We start from the raw sequence: 216 nt of genomic DNA, 5'->3' as shown, positions 1-216 counted from the left end.
AGAAAAAATGTGGGATAGGGCAGAGTCCTGGTCCATACCCTGAGGCAGCTGGAGGCTGGGTCCTCAACAGAAACGATCTGGCTGCCACAACATCACATCCTCAACAGAAATGCTATGGCAGCATGCCAGCTGCAGGGAGCTGGATCCAGGCTCCACTGCAAGTAAATAAGGGGGGGGAGAGACTGGAGAAGGAGGAAGCCCAGCCCGCATTTCCAG

Source organism: Gavialis gangeticus, unplaced genomic scaffold (genome assembly GCF_001723915.1).
Source record: "Gavialis gangeticus isolate Ggan-Ray unplaced genomic scaffold, GavGan_comp1, whole genome shotgun sequence".
In the NCBI taxonomy this organism is placed as follows: domain Eukaryota; kingdom Metazoa; phylum Chordata; order Crocodylia; family Gavialidae; genus Gavialis; species Gavialis gangeticus.
This window is presented reverse-complemented; position numbering follows the sequence as displayed.